The following is a 20421-nucleotide window of genomic DNA, read 5'->3' as shown; positions in this document are numbered from 1 at the left end:
TTCTAATTTAGCCTACTTTTAGTTTGTTAATATCACTAGGCATTCTTCCAGATAAAAAAGTATATGTACGAAAAAAAAACAGTTTATGAGTGTTATTAAAATCTGTTGATTGGTTAACAATACGAGTCCATGGCAGCCCGTCCATTCTGTGAAAACCGCACATCAAGAGCACCATCCATTTTCCCAATATCTGTGCTGCTAGTTTTAATTGATTCATCCTATGTGGTTTATTACTGCTACGTCGGAAAAGTCGTCAGGCCGCAGATACATGATGCTACCCATGCGAAACCGAGCCATGTCGCCAGTCTAACACAAATTTAATTAGGATGTCTTTCCTGAAAGTATTTGTCTGGAGTGTGCCCTTGTGTAGAAGTGAAATGTGGACTATTAACAATACAGAAAACTTGAGAATAGAACCTTTTGGCTTTTGCGCTACAGACTAATTTTGAAAAAGATGTGAGTAAACTGATATCTAGCTGAAGACGTACTGAATCGAACTGGGGATTAAACGAAATTTATGGCACAATTTAACTGAAAGAATAGATTTGTTGGCACAAAATATCCTGTGGCATCAAGTAAAAGTAAATCTGATGATGGAGAGAAGTACGGGGAGTAAATTTTGTAGAGGGAGACTGTGATTTACTACAGTAAGGATCAAGTGGATGCAGGTCGCTGTAGTTACGCAGAGAGGAAGAGGCTTGCAAAGACAGACTGTCGTGGAGAGCTGCATCAGATATGTGATATTCGATCGGAAGAGCACATCAACAATGGAAACAATTTCTCCTCATAACACTGTGGTGTGATTAGAGATTGAGCCCAGAAATTGGTACAACATCTGCAAATTAGAAAATTTACCGAGTATCTTCTTTCTCTCTCTCTCATGCCATCGATATACTTGGCGAAAATTTCCAACACTGCCGCAACTGAACCAGCGAAAATTTGCAATACTGCCGCCACTGAACCAAATTTTTCTAGTTACTTCGATGTAACGTCAATATACTGTGCGTTAGCGATTCCGGCAAAAGAAAATAGATTGTTCATAAATATTTCAGTCACTTCTTTTTGAACTGCAGTGCCACTGACGGACGGAAAGTTGATTTACTGGTGTCGCACTAGACGCTTCTGTTGTATGCAACAATGCAGAATCACCCGTATCTGTTTATGTCGGGAAACTTTATATTTCACAAATATTTCCGAAACAATGCCATTCGTTAAAAAAACTATCACGTTCCGGACTCCTAACAATGAACCGAATCGACGCACTTGCTTTGTCTTATAATAAATGGACCATTTCAGAACCCATAGATTCCGATTCCAATTTGAGTAACACTATCGCATTTGCATGCTCTGCGAACTGCATAACAGTTACCTAATGTATGACTATGAGCGCAGATTAATTCGAATAACAGTTGATTTCTAATAAATAAACGCTGCACAACAGTGGTATGATGCAGTGGTTAACGCCTAAAACGGACATTAATCATACAATTACGCTTCTTATAGCATTGATGGGGGTACGGATTTGTCTGCGGACACATTCTTGTTGCCATGAAATTCTCTGCCCAGTCATAAGCTATCTAACATCATCTACCGACGTAGTTTTGTCAATTTGTCAATGTAGAATCAATTTAATATATCTACGAAGGTAACAGACTACTGTATTCTCCTGATACAGTTCTTCAATAAAATTATGTGGTGGATTACATATTTTATATACTTGTGTAACATGAGCCACCATTACTACTATTTATGAAAATAATGCAGAAATGAAGTTACCTTTTCCAAACGGAAGAGCAGCGATGAAGTCGGCATAGTAGGAGACTATTCTGAAAGGAAAACAAAGAAACAATTAGCGACTAAGCATTCCCAATCAGCACACAGGATGAAAAACTGCGTCAGTAAAAGAAAATATAATTTTACAGTGCTGGCAATCTTAATGGTCTTTATACGAATAAAAACTCAAAATTAACCAACACACACACTTTCTCCCTTTCATTGTTGAATTACGTTTCGCATTTTCTTGCGCTTTCGATACAAACAAAATTAAGTTAGCGTACACGTTTGAAATGATTATGTACATCTCCTTTGGTCCACATACCACAACCACATCTGAAACTATTCGTCTATGAGATGTTCTCTCCCGGGTACAGCTATTCACTGAATGTTTCGAGTAAGGAACTCTGGGTCTGATGATCTCGTCGTCGACGGTACGTCAGACCGTAATGCTCCTTGCTTCTTTAATGGGACACTGTGTAAAAACGGTTATGAGCGCGTCTGCTAAACTAAAAGCTTCAAAACCTTCTTCCACAGTCTCTAAAGTGGAATAACCACCGTCACTGTGTATTGACAGTTTTGACATCTGTCACTGAGAAAGGGAATTGTGTCGCGAAAACGAAACGAACGCTGAGATTGCTCACCGAGCAATGGAGAGATGTACGATGGATATTACTACGATAATGGGAGGAAGTGGAGAGGAAGATGTAACTTTGATTGTAAAGAAATTGAAATGGGGTGGGAGCAACACGTAGCCAGATGAATGATTGGAATGGGAACGCAGAGGCAGTATTGGATTTATATAGATGTAGCTCATATTGTATGGCGAAGTCTGCGGTAAGACCTTTATCCAGCAATGTAGCCAAATGGGTTGTTATGATGATGATGAAAAATGCACAGAATCAAAATTACATCATATAGAGCTGACTTTGTTTTCTTGAATAGCTGATGTTTAACGTGATGATGTTCCTTCGCTGTTATTTCAGAAGCTCCTAAAAGTCCAGTACGCTGTGAGTTCTTGTGATCCCCAATTACGAGGTTGACTTTACTCATTCTATAAATTCTGCGTATGCTGTATTTCTAGCTGATTTCCTTGTTGCAAAGTAATTGAAATACTGGAATACTGACTTTCGCCAATGACTTTGCTTTATTTTGTTTTTCTAGTGGATATGTTACAACTCCTATGTCATACCGTCAGTGTGTTCGTTGGCGCACCCCTGTCTATGTGTGTCGAAGTGGTGAAAATAATATTAACTGGAAAGAATAGAATACGTATGGGTTGGACTGTGTGGTTACACAGCCCATCTTCTTTGGGAGCGAGGAGGAGCATGTTGGATTTATTGACATGTACTACACGTTTCTGTGTCTTAGCTTGCATTGTGCCCCTTCTGTTCTTCTCACAAACTGAATATGGATGCCGCAGCCGCGGAAGCAATCTGCGTTAATAGACGTAACATGCTGTGGCAAATGACGCTGCTCAGTGTTTGTACTCAAGTCACATGCTCCTGGCGAGATTAACGGATTATCATACAGGAGGACAGCGGTTAGATGGACAGTTGGTGTGTCTCGCGTTTACAGCAAAATTGAAGACACGAGCAGCGCTTGGAATAAATCGCAGGCTTCACTTCGACATTTGCTAGAACCAGTGAGGTAGCTGTTGAGTTTGTGCTACGAATAAATTGTATTTCTTTTTGAGTGCTGAAGCTGGACGGTGTAGTTTTCTTCATAGATTTACCTTTCTGAAGGTAAGAAGTAATATTATTAGTATTAATATATATGTAAACTACTGTAAATTGTATTGTAATAATGAGATGCCATTCACTCAATCCGGTTTCTGTTTCCGCCATGTTTAAATGTATTATGTTATTTGGGTAGTGTGGGCCACGGCAAAGGCTGATGGTGTTGGCCATGTAAGTTATCAATTTTTTGGTTTTAGGGCATGATGTTAAGATTCAAGAAGAAGAGTGCCGGTGAACGTGGTTGAGGAGAGTGGTATGAGATGCAGTTATGTAAGCTGTCACAAATGTTTTGTAAGGCGAAGTGACCCAAAGGATTCACGGCGATCGTTTTACTGTGCTCAGAACTGCACTGCAAAGAAATTTAAAATCATTGTAGACCATGAGCAGACATCGGTGGCACCTCAGATACGGTTTTTAAAACCATGTGAAAACTCATTTGTAGCGTAATTGAGAGAAGCAAGGTTAATTCCACTAGGTAGACTGAGTTTCAAGATTAGGCTTCCAGTGTTGCATAAAAGTAAAACTCACTCTCAGATTTAACAGAAGAAAGAAATTGGCGGTCACAGATTTCTATTAAAACTCCGCGAACAAGCGCCCAGAACCGTCTTACTGTAAACCTCAGTTCACATATTTAATGCTCTGTGTCAGGTTCAGTAGACCACAACGTAAAAGGCTTTTTACCAACAACCTTTTATGACCTCGTAATTTTGAAATACAAACATATTAAATTGCTTGTGAACCTCAAATAATTTATTATTTCAAAAAAAATGTTTCGTTGTAAGGCCCACACTTTTCTTAACACTTGGAATTTAGAGTTACAGAAAATCTTTCCTTACTAAGCTCCATTTTCTTTAGAAATCTTCACGGTTTATACAAAAACAAATGTTCCAGTGCAGGTTTTATACAGTTATAGCTTATTTAAAAGTAACATCAAAAATTATACACCCATTTTTGCTCCAGAGCCCTACACCGCGTCGGCTCTCACAAACGTACCCCAACATAAGTGACCGGGCACTATTATCATGTCGCTATGTCGTAACTAATAATTCTTATTTAGTTGCTATAGGAGAAACTGTTAAAAATATATGATTATTTGTTGTTAAAGTCTCCCACAATACATAAATTAAGGAAAAAGCAAAGATCAGAATTGATGAAAGAGATTAACAGCTAATATGAGGATTGGATAACGACACAGCGTCGTAACAAGGGAAGGATTTCCCTGCAGGTCGTAGCTACGGTACTATATTAGCTTGCAATAATGATCCAAGGGAGTTTTACTAGCGTTACGTAAGAAGTCAAATGTAACTTGAAATTGCCATGCAAGAGACTATATTTCATGGATTGACGAACTGACAAGAAATAGCCGAAGTAATGAAGAAATTATAGATTTGCTAACAATTAGGCAAAAAACGTGAATATAGCTAACGTATTGGTTGTTTTCAAACATTTGCTAGAAATGAAAGAAGGTTTTTCTGACGCTGTTAATCATATCAGTATATGGTAGTTACAACGGGTACTGAAGTAATATCAGACGGACAGGAAAAATGCGCGGCGTGGAGTAGCCGTGTGGTTTTAAGCACGATGCCACGGATTGCACGGCCACTCCCACCGGAGGTTCGAGTCCTCTCTCGGGCATGGGTTTGTCTATTGTTCTAAGCATAAGTTAGTTTAAGTAGTGTGTGCGTCTAGGGACCGACGACCTCAGCAGTTTGGTCCCTTAGGAATACACACACACACACACACACACACACACACACACACACACACACACACACACACACAGACACACACACACAAACACACACACACACAGAGAACAGAGAGAGAGAGAGAGAGAGAACAAGTACGAGCAGGATTCGCGCCCTGCGGCTTCCGCACAAACTTAATTATGTAAATATACAGTTAATCTAGAGCTTTCAACGTGAGTTTGCGAGTATCAAAGCATGTGACATAAATGACATTTCCTTTTAAAAGCATGGTGTTAGAATCTAAAATGTTTTTTTTTTTTTAACCAGAGAGGGACTGTAGACTTAAATATTTTACATAAATTCTACACGCTACCACAACCCACTTCGTAGGAAAAGTGGCCTTAACAGACTGACAGACGGATAACAAAGTGATTCTGTAAGTGTTTGGTTTTTACCGATTAAGGTACGGAACCCTAAATATGCCCTGAAATGAGGTGCAAGAGCAACCATTCTGGGAAATTCAGGGACACAGAAGTACAAGTCACTTAGACATGAAATAAATAGTAGGTGCAGGGAAGCTAAGGCAAAGTAGCTACTTGAAAAATGTGAAGACATCGAAAAACAAATGATAATCGGAAGGACTGATTCAGCATATACACATGTCAAAATAATATTCGGTGAAATTAAAAGCAATGGAGGTAACGTAAAAAGTACAATGGGATTCCACGCTCAAATGCAGAGGAGAGAGCAGAGAGGTGGAAATGGTACACTGAGTGTCTCTATGAGGAGGGAGGACTTATTTGACGATGTGATAGTAGAAGAAAGAATAAGGAAAGGATAGGGGATCAAATGGTTCAATTGGCTCTGAGCACTATAGGAATTAACATCTAAGGTCATCAGTCCCCTAGAACTTAGAACTACTTAAACCTAACTAACCTAAGGACATCACACACATACATGCCCGAGGCAGGATTCGAACCTGCGACCACAGCGTTAGCGCGGTTCTAGACTGAAGCGCCTAGAACCACTCGGCCACACCGGCCGGCGCTAGGAGATCCATTATAAGAATCAGAATTTTATAATAGTGCTGGCAGACTTAAAATCAAATAAGGTTGAATGGATAGATAGTAATCCGTCAGAATTTCTAAAAAGGCTGGGGGATGTGACAAAATAACGACTGTTATGGTTAGTGTATAGAAGTTTTGAGTCTGGTGTTATACCATCGCCCGGAAAATTTATACAATTTCAAAGATTGCAATAGCTGACAAGTTCAAGAATTATCGCAAAACCATCTTAAAAGTTCATACATCCAGTGTTAAATGGTCCAAGATGTATGCAATCCTGAGAAAGGTAGGGGTAACCTATACCGAAAGGTGGGTAATACAAAGAATGTACAAGAATCAAGAACAAACAATAAGAGTGGAAGACGTAGTTCTCGTATTGGAAATACTGTAAACCAAGGAAGTAATCGTTCGCTCCTACTGTTGAATGTGTACATCGAAGAAGCAACGGCGGTAATAAAAGAAGACTAGAATTATAATTCAAGGTGAAAGGATATCAATGACAACATTCGCTGACAACATCTCTATCCTCAGACAAAGTGAAGATGAATTATAGGATCTGCTGTATGAAATGAACAGTCTAATGATTGTAGAATGTGAATTGGGAGGAAATCGAAGGAAGACAAAAGTATTGAGAAGTAAGAGAAATGAGAACAGCGAGGAACTTAAGATCAGAATTGGCAATCACAGAGTAGATGAAGGAATTGAGCTGCCTAGGCAGAGAAATAACCCATGATAACGGAGCAAGAATGACATGACTAGAAGAGTAGCACTGGCAAACAGAGCATTCCTGGCCAAGAGAAGACAACTAGTACCAAACATAGGTCTTAATTGGAGGAAGAAATTTCTGAGAATGTGCTCTTGCATCACAGCGTTGTGTGGCAGTGATCCGAGGATTGTGGGAAACTTAGAACGGAAAAAAGCGGAAACATTTGAAGTGTGGTGATACAGACGAATGTCGAAAATAGGGTGAAGCCATTAGATAAGAAAGGAGCAGGTTATCCGCAGAATCGGTGAGGAAAGGAATATATAGAGAACACTGACAAGCAAAAGTGACAGGATGATAGAACATCTGTTACGACATCAGGAATTAACTTACACGGTACTAGAGAGAGCTGTAGAAGTTGAAAACCAGAGGAAGACGGAGATTGGAATGCAGGCAGCAAATGATTGAAAACGTAGGTTGAAGTTGCTACTCTGAGATGAAAAGGAGAGGATTTCTTGGTGGGGCGAAAATAAATTACTATGAATAGTAACCATATGGATAATTTCTATAATTTGTGAGGAGGTACGCACACAAGCTCGGAATGAGAAGTAAACATGCTGACAACGCAATCTCGACAATTCCAAATTTACAGTGTTGTGTGTAACGGAACACATCCTTTAAAAATTTATAACTCAAAGCAGAAAAGTTTATTATAACAATCTGTTAGGATTTGTTTCTACGTCGACAAGTACCTCTCCTTTGCAATAAATTGTGTTTGTTTCTGGGGATGTAAATGGTCTGCCCTATAGAACTACCCCATTTTCCATTTTACTATCTTCTTCATTACTAGCCGCATCTGTATGTAGCCAGGTAGGAGGCGGAGAACTGGAGAAACGTTGTAGGGCCCTCGGATTTCTCTAGAGGTACTTCCACCGAGTGCGCTGGGATGCGCTCGCCGTTGTACGTATTATTCTGAGACCGGCGGTACATTTCCATAATTGCAGTAAACTGCGGTGTCGCAGCGTCGCGCTATGCGCACGTCGAGTAATAAACCGCAAGAACTATCGCGGCAACAGCGACGGCGTTGCGCCCACAGACGTAAAACGCGAAAATCTGCTTCCGTGTACGTTACCTAACTGATATCATAGCTTTCGAGCCCCGCTGAAACTTCTGACAACCGAATGTTGAACGGGTAAAACGTATGTAAGCCGGCAGTCCCAAGAAAAAAAATTGGACTGCTTTTTAAAATTGAAATTTTTTACTTGTTATTTGTTCTTTGTATGTCGAAAATATTTATATCTAGAAGCGCTAACATTTACATACAATATTTACCTAATGCTTCCTGTTTTCTTTGATAGTCAAGAGTTTCTTACAAAGAGGTTTACTAATGATCAGCCATCATGCCTAAACTTTTCTTCTTCTGTTCATTAATTTTCTTTGTCTACCACGATCCAAGTTTCCTTTCTCGTTTACTGCTTATTGTTTCATGATTGTCAGTCTTTTTGGATCTAGGTGTTCCTTCAATGTTCTCTTATTTTGTGATAATTCTTGCGCTCCGTTCATCAATCGGTAAGAGCGGAACCCATCTAGAGTCGCTTTGTTGTTCGTGTGTCTATTTGCCTGATCTACTAAAAACCTCTTTACTCAGGATCGAGAGAACGTCTTAAGTTGACATTTATGTCACTTACTAAGGTATACGGTTCCTAGTGGTATACGCATCATTGTCTTCTATGCCTGTGCAATTAACATTTACGGCCATTTATGTCACATACTTCGGTACTCCGAAACTCGCTTATCAAAACCTACAGAATCATGAAATTCTGCCAGAAGTTTCACAGTGCAGCCAAAGGAAAAAACTCCGAAAATTGTTAATTTATAATTGTATCACACGAAAAAAATTTTCGGAATTACTTATCAGATTGACTGTCTGATTCGCTTATCAAAACCTATAGAATCGGAAATTCTGCCAGAAGCAAAGTTTCACAGTACAGCCAAAGGAGAAAACTCTGAAAATTGTTAATTTGTAATTGTACCACACGAAAAATTTTTTTGGATATACTTATCAGACTCACTGTCTGTCCGTCCGTTTGTGAAGACTCCTTTTCCTCAGTAAGGAGTATACGTATGAAGTTGTAATTCATCTCGCAAACTAAGGCGGTGTAGTACACGGTAGCATCTAAGTCGAAGCGGTAAAAGATACAGCCATTTATGTCACTTGCAAACTCACTCATAAGAGCCATGGGTTTGACACAGATTCATGAAATTTGGCAACAAGCAAGGTTTTACAGTTCAACTAAAGGAGGAAATTCAGAAAGTCGTTGATTTATACATATATCATACAAAAAATATTTCTTTTTTCATTTGTTACCAGATTTCAAGCTTGAGATTAACACATTCTAGAAAATCATTGGGACCGAGATCTTGCAACTATCAATGTCGATAACAGGCAAAAATCGTCGAAATTATAGTCTACCCTAATGGATGAAGTGTCTGTATAAATAAGTCGACAGAACACTCTGAGGGCAAGTCCTAGTAGCACCTGGCCAATTTTGTTTCTTTTTGCTAACGATTGTTTTATATGAACCATTACCGATGCGAACGGTTAATGAATGACAAAATCCAAATTGATGTTAAGAATATGGTGATAACGTTATCTACATATTCACACTAAGATTGCTCGCAATCACAAAATGTAGGAAGTCTTGTCGGTAGTTGAAATATTATCGAAATATTGGGAACGTTCATCACAATTTTCAGCGTTTCTGGCCTCAGAGCCCACTGTGGGCTTTACGTAAGGTAGATGCACAACAGGATTTTGTAACTCCACAGGAATAAACATCTTTCTGGAGGCCATGACAATATAGTCTGGCCACCACCCAAAAACAGAACCTCTTGTCTCAATAAAGATACCTTTACGCCTTCCTTTGAACGTTCTTGATGTCACAGTTTTAACGAAATTATTTGTATGAATCAGTAGAAGGGAATTAATCCATCTGTAGTGACTGTAATAAAGTCTTATTCAGACCAAACGCATTTCGCTTTTAATAAAAGCACAATCAGTAGAGGCATTTTGCTTACAAATCTACTATTCCTTTCTTTTGTTATGGAATGTTTCTCTCGTGGTTACCTCTCCTTTGGCAGTCACCCCATGGTGATACGAATGGGAGACTAACCATGAACCTTTACTAATGGCGAGGTCATCATGGCACTTTTTCAATTACAGGTCACATGTCCTATGAAAACGTAATTTGTATCTCCTACCCTGTTACTACCAGGGTTTTTTGCCTCGCTGACCTCCACTGGGATCACATAAACCATCAGTAATTGTCTTCGGATACATTGGCATTATGTTAATGCGATAACATAAAAATCCACTTTTTCATTGCAGTACCAATCGTCCTAGTTTCATAAATACTGCGTTCGAAAAACACAAAGAACGTTAGATTGGGTTCATATAGACCCAAGTGGTACTCAGTGCAAAAAACCATAAAGAAATGTCGACGTGTTCTAAATATAAAAATGAACAAATCACTACTCAATACTTGCGACTCAGAGGGAGATAGTCACAGACTTTGAAAAAAAACAAAACAGAAAAGCTTTGGAAACAAGGGAGGTATGATTTGACATATTGTGTATGGGGTCTTATTTACGACAGTTGTATTAGGAATGGTACTCAACTGCTGATCCAAGAAATCCGAACAATGGGTCCAAAAATTTGGGAGGAACAGTGTCTTCACTGTTGGTGTTTCGTATAGCGGCTATCCAACATAACATTCATCATTCTATTTTCATAAATGTTAGTTTCAAGAAAATAACGAACAATTTAAGTTGGGCACTTACTGACCATAGTGGTACTCAATGTAAAAACAATGAATAATTTTTAATGTGTTGTAGATGTAAAAATTAACGAACCGTGTTGGATAAAATTGACTCAGAGGGAGAATGTCCTATATTTTGAAAATAACAATTTTGAAACAAGGAAGATATACATTTCCAAAGTGATTATGGGATCACCACATTGACCATAATGGTACTAGGAGGCCTAAAGCAGTGGATCCCATTTCCTACTACATCGTCATGCCGTTGGTTATCGCTGATTCTTCCATTATTTCGGGGCACTTTCCACATCTCAAGGGACAGGAGGTTCCCTGAAACTGTTTCCATTCCTCCACGCACTTTACGGAGCACGGTGGTGCAGTGGTTATCACACTGGAATAGCATCCTGAAGGACGACGATTAAAATTTCCATCCAGCCATCCAGACTGATGTTCCCGTGATTTCCCTAAATCCGTTGCAGGCAAAGCCCGGGATGGTTTCTTTCAAAAGGACGGTTCCAACCACATCTTTGTGCTCCGTCTCTAATTCCCGAGCAGGGTACAGGACGTTAAAGTCTAACCTTCCCTCCGTTTTTCCGTCCTTTCCAGCACTGTTGTTGGTGTAGCGAACCTTCAATCGCTGTTTCTGATGACTTTCATCCAAAATCAAAGCAGTGACTAGATTCGTACATGGAAATCACGACGCTACCTGTAGACTACGGTGGAAGTACTATATCCCTTTGCTTTACAGCCGTCGGCAGAGAATGTGGGCTATGCTGTTTTTCAGCTTATTTACTGAATGCAGTAGCTATGTAAGGCTCGTAAGTCTGATGCAAGAGTTGGTGTTTCTAACATCGGTTGTAGTGCAATAATTTTTCTTTTGTTTTTCTGTTGACCTGAACGTACCTGTAATTGTCCTACATGTGGAACATGATTTCGTTACTTTGACCAACACATTCCCTATCCGATATGTCGGACAGCTACCGTCGTGCACGTGAACAAGCGAAATTTTGTTAAATATTTAGATTTCTGTTCGTTCTCTGATACATGATGCATCTTGAAATTTCGTCCGATAAAAATGATTTTCTAATGTGTAGATTAAAAGTACAACTCTTGCCTAAGGTAAAAAGTCTGTTCCAGCCTTCATAAGCCAATCCCTGAATGCTGCTGTTTGCACACAATCCTGAAACGATTGTGGATCACTGACGGCTTTACATTCCCTAAATGACAGGCTTTTGAATTTCACGTTCTAGTATCGGATAAAAAGTTTTCTGTCGTGTGGAATGGATTGCTGATTTACAAGCACGGCCGACAGAGCATCGGTGCCAGAATTACGAGGCGTGCCTTTTCACCTAGAATGACAATTACGCTCTCCGCAGTTTTTTGCCCCATTTTTTACGACCCAGTTTTGGAGCGAAAGGGGGGCACGAAAGGTCGAATAGAGATTCGCTGGCTTTAAATTCCTGATGCTAATTACCTACCTTTAAGCAAGCCTCTGTAACAAGTCTTTTCTGGGGATTAGAGAAATCTTTCTCATTTTCATACCAGCGAATGGTGCGGGTAATTCAATAGGAAGTATTAATTGAATTCTCTCAAATTTGGAGGTGGGAAAGATATTTCCGTTCCTGTGCGCTTGTTTAAAAAATGAGTATTATAGATAGAAAACAACAGTGGACAATTAAAAAGTGTTCGTTTAGATTAAAACATGTTACGGCAATTCCACGGAAGACAGAACTCAGAATTTTTAGAAAATTACGATAACTCAAGTGAAACTTACATTTCTTTGTCCAGTTTCCAGCCATCCGTGAAGATAACTGAGCTCATTTGTTACAGATTTTTCACTGAATTCGCAATGGAACTAGATCCTCTGCTAGTTAAATACTAGCAAGAAGTATTTGTGCGGTGATAATCTGGGATGACAGCAAATGATCGTAGATTTACAAATCTATTTACGAAAACAGTAACAGATCTAGTGGGCAGAATTACAGACAAATATCGCTTACATCTGCCTGATGCCTGCAGAGTTCAAATATTATGTTGTTCACGGAAGAAAATCAGATTCTCTTTGAAGGACCAACATCAGAAGAAAAACGCTCGTATGAAAATAATCTTGCTTTATTCATTACCGACAAGTAGCACTCAACAGATGCAGGAAAACCATGCGCATGCATATAACGTTGCCTAGATATCCGAAAGGCGTTCGTATAGCATCATCTACTACTACCCTAGTTATTATTATACGGAGCCTTTTTGCAAGTATGTGACTGGCTAGAGGAATATTTAACTAACAGAACTCATTACGCTATAATGGTTGGCGAATGTTCCACGGAAACAACGAGTATGGACCTGGATGTTTTCAGTATAAGCAGACATCTCACCATATACAGGTCCGAAGACATTAGTGCGATCACTGCCTATGTTCGACGTCGACGTGCTATAACTAATCACAGAGACGTGTGGCTGCACAATTAGTGGAGGGTACTTAAAGCGTGTCATGAGGCTGCAGAAAACGTGTCAGTAATTGTCCTGATGCGACAAAGGCGTCAAGTAGCTGACGTTCGAAACGGCATGATCATTGGCTTTCGAACCAAGGTTTAAAACGAAACGGCTAACTTTGTAAACTGTTTGAGTGTCGCCATGGTTAAAGTGTACTGTGCCTGGCAAATGTCGCTACCAAAACCTGCGCTCAGGTAACTTCACTGGACCACGGCGGTGAATGGCAGTGGAGAACGACGGCTGCGGAGATGTGTACTGGCGAACAGACCTGAAACTAATCAGCAACTGACCGTCCAGATGAACCAACGGGCTAACAACAGTGAATATTCAACGACCGTTCAGAGAAACGATTTTGCTTATAAGCATCCTTAGCAGGTGCCAGGTTCCTGCACTGACGCTGACTGCTGCTCATCGGTGATGAAGGCAGAAAAATCCATCCCAGTATTGCAAATGGATGTCCACTGAGTGGTGACATATTACCGTTTGTTTGAGTCACGTTTTATGTCTCATTGGACAGATGGCTGTTGACACCCACGACGTGAAACGTTTGAGAGATAACGGCCTGAGACAGTGGTCGGAAGGACCTAGGCCGGAGGAGGGAAAGTATTGGTCTGAGAAATGTTTTCGTGGTATTCCCTAGGTAGTCCTTCTTGGAGGCACAATGGATCAATACAAGCATGTATCTCTCCTTGGTGACTATTCCCAACCCCACAAGCACTTTGCTCTACTCGGCTAGCTGCCATCTACCAACAGGACAAGTCAACCAGTCACACAGCTCGTAGGGTATGTTCTAAAATGGCTCTGAGCACTATGGGGCTAAACATCTGAGGTCATCAGTCCCCTAGAACTTAGAACTACTTAAACATAACTAACCTAATGACATAACACACATCCATGCCTGAGGTAGAACTCGAACCTGCGACCGTAGCGGTCGCGCGGTTCCAGACTGAAGCGCCTAGAACCGCTCGGCCACACAGGCAGGCCATAGAGTGTGTGCGTGGTTCGAAGAGCACCAGGATGAGTTTACATACTGCCCTGGCCAACAATCTCCCCAAATTTAAACCAAATAGAGACTATTTGATCGATCGGACTGTTCGCACCATGGATCCTCAACCGAGAAACCAGCGCCATTTGCTAAGGGACTGGAGTCGGCATGGATCCACATTCTTGTCCATACCTTCCAGAACCTTACTGACTCTCTTCCTGCATGTCACGCAGCGGTCCGTGCTGCTAAATCTGGTTATTCAGACTAGGCAGGTGGTCATATTGATGTGATTGGTAGAGTGCAGCTCACACCACCGTAACCAGTTCCACCCTTGTATAAAATAAAATGCAAATTACTACAGTCACAGCACACCCACAAACACAGAAATACCAACAAATCCATAAATGAGAAACTTAACTGCACATGAACACCACACCACAAGCAAAAAAAAAAGAATGTAGGAGAAACTCTTCGCGAAAGTAGGTAATACCACAAGTCATAAAAAAGTGGAAACAAAGCACCATCATGAAAGACGCATTGGTAAAAGTACTGCAATAATGAAATGTACACACTTATGGTAAGATCATGACATACTGTACTGCATAGGACAAGCCGACACAGCTCTATTCAGGCATATGCGTGAAAAACGTCTGTGAAAAACCTACAGTAACTTGTAACATAAGAAGCTGTTTGAAACTAATTATAGACAGTCAAAATCCGGTAATGTAGAAATAAATAATTGTTTCGTCGCTTATCCACCGTGAATATAGAACGAAATGAAATGTGTGTTAAAGGCGACTGAATTTGTTAGTCTAAATGCCGCTTTACAGGCAATTAACTGCAGTTAATGTGCCAAACAGAAGAACAGTATCCTGTATGTTCTCACTGTCACAGACGACATAAAACTACAAGGTTCTCACAGACCACATAACTGCCCTGGCCATTTCTCGTTACGGAAGTCTTCAATGCCAACGCAATACAGATCATTTTCTGCTTACATTGGGACTCGACTTGTTGATAGCCTCCTGTCGTACCGAGAAGTGTGTATCGTAACAGAAGTTTCAACATTCCGTGTGGTTAACCTGTCCGCCTCGATAGCTGAGTGCTCAGCCGGCACGGTAGCCCAGCGTGTTTGGTCAGAAAGATAAAAAACTGAGTGAAGGGATCAACAACCAACTTCAACGGATGTCACGTGACGTTCACTACGACCCAATACAACGAACAATAAAGAACAGAATGCAAAGATAAAAAAGAGGTGGTCAGCGCTGCGGAATGCATTGGAAAGGGGCCCAGGTTTGGTTCCCGGCTGGGTCGGAGATTTTCTCCGCTCAGGGATTGGGTGTTGTGTTGTCTTCATCATTCATCATGATCATCGCATCCCCATCGATGCGCAAGTCACCAAATTAGCGTCAACTAAAAGGATTTGCACCAGGCGACCGATCGACCCAACGGGAGGCCCTGGTCACACGACATTTCGTCCAAAGATCTCTGTTTTGTCCTTTACAACTCGTAGGTTGTAGTCAGCAAGAAGTTACTTCTGATCTTTCTCATTTGCACTCCAATAATCGGTGGTACAACGTCCGAAAGAAAACCACCAGATTTGGTGGATCACTAAATTGACTGCTCTGTCTTCAAGATCTGTTTACCGAAAGTGCATTAACACTCGTAGAACTAAAAATTTTCTTGAAGTCACTGGACACTGCGTGTTGCGATATTTTCTTGTCTTTTCTGATCTGCTGAAATCCTTCAAGCTAGGGTAAAAACTAGCAGACGAGCTAGCCAAAGATGCACGCACTGAAAGCACTGATTTGCTGTACTTTTTCATTTCCTCGTTGTTGAGGCACTCAATCATAAGTCAGTGAGAGAAGTGTACCAGCAAGGCGCCGTACAACGCAGTGAAGTCCACTATACGACTTTTCAGACGAGACGAAGCCCTCACTGGTCTGTGGGTAGGATGCAGTCATGTGATACTGTTCTACCGAGAGAATCCGGCAGTATGCAGATGTTACTGTGTTCAGTTCATAGTGCTACGCAACAGATTTTTATTTATTTTTCGGGCTATGGTTAGTTGACTTCTTGATCTGCTAGTTATTTTGTCCGACAAGTCTTCAAATTTAACATAATCTTTCTCACCGAAGGTAAGAGCTGTCAGGCTAGGATAGCACATGGATGGGTGACCGCTCGGGTCTGCTGAGCGCTGTTGGAAAACCGGGTGCCCACAGGCCTTGTGATCCCAACTGAGGAGCTATTTGATTGAGAAGTAGCGGCGCCGGTGCGAAAACTGACAACGGCCGGGAGAGCGGGGAGCTACTCACATTTCTATCTGTATCTGCATCCAGTGATTCCGCCGGTCGGTCACTACCGTCGGCTCTTTGAGGCCTGTTTGAACGGAGTTAAGTGATTAAATACCTAGATTTTAAAAAGGGGTGTTAGTCTAAATTTGGTGTGGATATGCAAGTGAATGTGAGAGGAGATGGGTGATAACGAGTGCGACTCTAGCTGAAACTCTGTTTTATTTTCACATGTTACATGTTTTGAACATATTACTCTTGAATGTTTTCAGCAAGGGTGCTTTTAACATCGCCGTTGAGCACCCTAAACTAACAAACTCATACACAGACACCCACAAAAACAAAACAGTTTCTAATATACCATGATACTGCAGCAAAGGCGCGAGAACAATAATCTACGGCTGTAAACAATTTCTTTATAGGAGAATTGTAAGTCTTTAGAACGACGAGTTTACTCGGTGTTAAACCAATATTGTACACCTGCTCTAATATAACGACCCAGCACTCATAATCAGGTTTTCATTACATTAATTCCGTCACGGCCAACATATTCTGAAAGTATACATTATTCGTGAGCCAGAAAGGGTCCGCTTGTACGACGTTTTCTTATTAACCGAAGGAGAATCGCATTTAATCATCTCTGTACCTAAAATGAAAATAAATGTTAAATGCACCAACTTTTAGTTCATCGTCGTTTTTGAACTTTGCTAGCAAGACGGTAGATATTTCGTTGCATTACGTAATCTAAATTTACTTTCATGCAGCGAAGATGTAAGACTTCAACAAATCAAATTTGCTTTGAAGGTGTCTCTTTGATACAGCTTCTCTCAGGCGGGCACCAAAGGCTGCGCACGTCCCCCCACTTTTCCCCCTTATTGCCTTGCAGATCAGTTCTGGCACGGTCAACACGTGCGCTCTGAAAAGAGAGCTGTCCGGGGACAGAGCGCGCACATGTTTATTTTTCTACCCCGGTAAGAGATTGCAACAGAGGACTGTGACGAACGCTGCAACGTATCTTCGTGTAACTGAAATAAAAATATGTGTGTGGTTAATGAGGCTGGAATCGGCGTTTCATTTACCATGCAAGACATCGATTATTAGCACCTATAAAGGCCATAAAATATCCCTTTCTGAATTTTACCACAGCACTGCTGTCTTTTTGCAATCATTTTAGCTTGATAGGGGACAATTTTCTGAATATGCCTCGGGTTATTAAACCCACTATTCATATATGCGGTAGCCATGCTCATTCATTTAACACGGCTAATGAAGAATTTACGCAAAGTCTGAAGATTTGGTCCATCGGTCCTGAATACTTCGAAACCAGATTTCTAATCAAGTCTTCGGTAGCATGTCTTCATCAGTAGCAAGTCTGGTGTTACATGGCAATGAAATAGTTATCTACTGAGCTAATATTAATAAAAGAAATTCCATAATTTCCGTAATGCCTTCTACGACGCTAATTGTATCTACTAATGTCAACGATGTTGTTGTCGTTCATGGCAAAACTATTAAGTTATGACTTAGTTTTACATTCTTCACAATTACACAGTCGTACATTGTAAGCAGCTTAGCTCAATCAAATTGTTATAGCTCTTAGTGATGTTATCAATTCTGGTATTGAATACTTCATAGTTTTTTTTCATTTCTAAATTTTAATTAGTTCCAACTTGTGCTAGCGAGCATTAAAAGCAATTTACTTTGGCCCATAATTGTTAGTTGTAAAGTGTTAAGGCAACGTTATACTACGAACTATACTGTTGAGACCCATCACAGAATGAGCATATAAATTATTAAGCTTCTGGTTCAACTAGACTTTGAAACGTCCCCTTTAAACGATTTATACACGACTGTGCTTAAACTGACACACAATATTTTTGGCGCAACGCAATCTGACTTTCAATAATCCCTACAAGAGAATGGCTGTGACTAATTTAACCTATACGTTTCACAAATCACTTGCCTCACAGAAATCTTCGTGACTCAAACTACTGCAATACAGCGCGCGCCACTACTGCCAGGTAAATAAAAGATTCAAACTACAGAAGGCACTAACTACTGATAGGCATAGTTATCGAATGAAACAATGTATTTACCTTATTTTTTTACCTTAAGAGTAATTTTATATATATATATATATATATATATATATATATATATATATATATATATATATATATATATATATATATATATAAGTTCATGACATCCAGTCTTACAAATGTCAAAACTCCGCCATCTCTCTCCCCACATCCACCACTGCTGGCGGCTCACCTCCAACTGCGCAACACTACGCGCTGTTAGCATCCAGCTGCCGCTGCCCAACACTACAATGGCAGACAACAATGCAAACCAGCCACAGACTGCACATGGCACAGCCAGTGACTTACATACAGAGCGCTACGTGGCGGCGGCGTTACCAATAAAAAAACCTAAACAGCCTACTTACAACTTCTACTATCGTACGCAAGTCCACAAATTAACGTAAAGGATGTTCACGGTTTTAGAAACTGAAGTGTAATGCTTCAGCTGATCAACTTTTCTTAGCGGTTAGTTACATGCTTGGACAAATCAATGAGAGTTCGGTCGGATCGTAAATTAATTCGCATATTGATCCCTGAACAACTCCTTCACAAGTTCAGTGACAGTTCTAGAAAATTCCAAATACCACGCATTAAAGTTTTATATTACAAATGTATCCCTAGCCAGGTTCGTCTTTCATTCGACAGCAATGACATTGTCTTATCACTGGTGACTCCTGTTTTCAGTCTAAAAGTAATTTTTCAAACATTTCTGAGACTTAGCAATTTATTTTTTTCTCATCCTAAATAGTATTTTCTTTGTACTTAGTGTCACTATTCCTGCTGTCATACAGGCACTAGGCATATTAGTTCGAATACGCAATTGATTTCACGTTATCCTTGTTAGTGGCGCTCTCGTCGGCAACATTATTATTAGCAGTATGCAGTGCAACAGTTGACTGCGTCTTGCTACTGTATACTTTACAGGTGGTGAGAATCTCTTTGTATATTTTGCTAAATTTCCCTTGTTATGTTATGCATATTCACATGCTATTAATCTATAATTCTTAGTTCATAGCTCACTTTTTATTAGCCTGTTTTGACTAACATCTATGTAATTCTTGAATTCAAATGCAGTTGTGTGTTATGCCTAATATGGTACCAGCTAACCGACACGTTCTCGCGTTCAGCTGTGGTGCTACTGGACAGTCGTTAGGGCGCTACGATTGACGTCAACTGCTTACCGTTTCGCCGCTAACAAAATCGTCTTTCACTGTCGCTATCTTTATACTGTTCCCCAATCTCTGAAAATGCTGCTAACCTAGTGCACATTAGTATCGTCTTTACATGTGATTTTCATTATTATAGTACATTATTTAGTATAACTTACGTTTTCTCCTGGCATAATTCGTTAAACGAAGTTAGTGTGGATTTTGACGTTCATTTATATTCACTGCCGTAGTATTTTTAACGATAGTGTTTCTTTGTTGTCTTGCATGGTGGTAATAACAACTCGAGTCGCTCTTTCGTGATACAGCTAAATTTCCTCATTTTAATCTTATATTCTTCTGGCCTTCCTAATATACATTCCTAATATTATTGAAGCTATTTTATTTGCCTCTTTGCAACAACAAGGAGGTTATTTTTTACAGGAGACGCGTTTCGTTATGTTGACATAAAACACCATCAGTGGCGTGTAATGCAGTGTACTTACAATTTGAATTGATTTTGAGACCGAAAAACTGTTCTTTACAAAAGATGTTCATAAACTTATCAGGAAACGTTATCTTGAAAGCTTTTGAGCTATTACTTCATTTGGCACTTTTGATCTCAGCCCAGTCTCACA

The 20421-nt window shown here is 40.1% G+C and overlaps 1 protein-coding gene across 1 annotated transcript in view; it reads right to left on the bottom strand.

Annotated features, from left to right (window-relative positions):
* LOC126336238 (neuropeptide CCHamide-1 receptor-like) overlaps positions 1-20421 on the bottom strand; it is a 521028-nt gene that overhangs the window by 383451 nt on the left and 117156 nt on the right. Inside the window, exon 2 of the mRNA XM_049999728.1 lies at positions 1777-1826. The gene's annotated coding sequence lies outside the window, so the exon portion shown is untranslated. The remainder of the gene's footprint in view (positions 1-1776; positions 1827-20421) is intronic.

The sequence above is a fragment of the Schistocerca gregaria genome, chromosome 2, assembly GCF_023897955.1.
Source record: "Schistocerca gregaria isolate iqSchGreg1 chromosome 2, iqSchGreg1.2, whole genome shotgun sequence".
Lineage (NCBI taxonomy): Eukaryota > Metazoa > Arthropoda > Insecta > Orthoptera > Acrididae > Schistocerca > Schistocerca gregaria.
This window is presented reverse-complemented; position numbering and strand designations above follow the sequence as displayed.